General features: G+C 39.3%; 1 non-coding gene across 1 annotated transcript; it reads left to right on the plus strand.

Moving 5' to 3' along the window:
* The first annotated feature begins 1,214 nt into the window (after positions 1-1,214).
* LOC121983577 lies at positions 1,215-1,320 on the plus strand. Its single transcript, XR_006112613.1, has one exon. It is a non-coding gene; the product is annotated as a small nucleolar RNA R71 (small nucleolar RNA).
* The last annotated feature ends 391 nt before the right edge of the window (positions 1,321-1,711 follow it).

The raw sequence follows: 1,711 nt of genomic DNA on the forward strand, positions 1-1,711 counted from the left end.
TCCCTGGGTCCTTTAGTTTTGGGGAAGTGTTCTTCTCCAAAATAGCACTACATTCCTCACTAAGCGCAATGGTCTCAACCTCTCCTCTTCTTCTCTTGTTTGACATGAGATCCTTCAGGAATTTGGCAAATCTAGGCATTTGAAGAATAGCATCAATAAGAGGTACCTCTACACAAATTTCCTTAACTTTTTCTAAAAACTTGCCAAATTCTTCATCTTTCTTGAGCATTGTAAGTCTCTGAGGAAAAGGGACAGCTTTGCTCTGATGGTTCAGTGGAAGAGTCTCTTCAACCTCAATGGTACTCTCCTCATTAGCTTGAATCTGATTTGGTATAAGAGGAGAGAGCTCTTCTTCTTTTTGTATCCCTTGGGAGTCTCCCAAGGTCCGTCCGCTCCTAAGCTCAATTCTATTGCAATGCTCCATAGGATTCACATCAGGTTTTCCTGGAAGTTGTCCTTGTGCTCTGGATGATGAGGAAGCTAGTTGGGCAATTTGACTATCCTGGATCTTTTGATGCTTTTCAGAATTATCCATTCTCTGAATGAGCTTTGCTAAATCTTGCTTCATTTCATTCTGACTTGAGATAATTTCTTCAAGCATCTTTTCAATATTTGACTTTGGTAAGCCTTGAGAAGATAGATGTTGAAAATTTTGTTGCCCAGCTTGAAAATTTGGTCTTGCCCCCATAGATGGTCCTTGATCTTGATTATTTCTGTAAGAAAAATTGGGATGACTCTTCCATCCAGGGTTATAAGTATTTGAGTATGGGTTGTTCTGCCTTTGATTGTAACTCATGATTGCATCACATTGTTCCAGTTGATTGATTTGTGCAGTGATAGCTCCCAATGGACATGAGTCATTTGAGTGCTCTGAACTCCCACATACTTCACAAGATGTACTAATAGCATTGACCATATTAGCACTAGTCCCCATATTCTCAAATTTCTTTGTAAGAGCGTCCAATTTTGCAGACAAAAGAGTGACTGCATCTACATCAAACTTCCCTGATGCTTTAATTGTTGGGTTTACAGAAGAATAGCCACCACTTCTTTCATTTGCCCATTGATGATGATTTTGTGCTACACTGTCAATAATTTCTTCAGCTTCATCTAAACTTTTATTCATAAGTGCCCCTCCAGCAGCTGAATCAAGGGACACTTTAGTATGATAGTTGATACCATTATAAAAAGTGTGCAACACTAACCATCTTTCCAACCCATGATGTGGGCATTGTCTGAGCATACTATTATATCTATCCCATGCTTCAAAAAGAGATTCTGAGTCAGTTTGCTTGAAGCTTGCAATTAAATTCCTCATATGAGCTGTTTTGCTTGGTGGATAGAATTTATCAAGAAACTGTTGCTCACACTGCTCCCAAGTGGTGATGCTATTAGGGGCCAAAGAATTCAGCCATTGCTTTGCCCTATCTCTTAAAGAAAACCCAAATAATAATAATCTAACTGCTTCTGAAGGAACTCCATTCATTTTCATGGTACCACATATTTCATAAAAGACCTCTAAGTGTTGATTGGGGTCTTCATGAGGTCCTCCACCAAATTGGTTCTGCTGCACCATAGATATAATTGCGGGTTTGATCTCAAAGTTATTAGCTTCCACTGAAGGTCTTGAAATACTAGATCGAAAACCTCTTGCATAAGGTGCTGCATAATCCTTGAGTGGTCTATTCGCCATGTTCAAATGTTCCTGTTC

This window comes from Zingiber officinale, chromosome 5A (assembly GCF_018446385.1).
Source record: "Zingiber officinale cultivar Zhangliang chromosome 5A, Zo_v1.1, whole genome shotgun sequence".
NCBI lineage: Eukaryota > Viridiplantae > Streptophyta > Magnoliopsida > Zingiberales > Zingiberaceae > Zingiber > Zingiber officinale.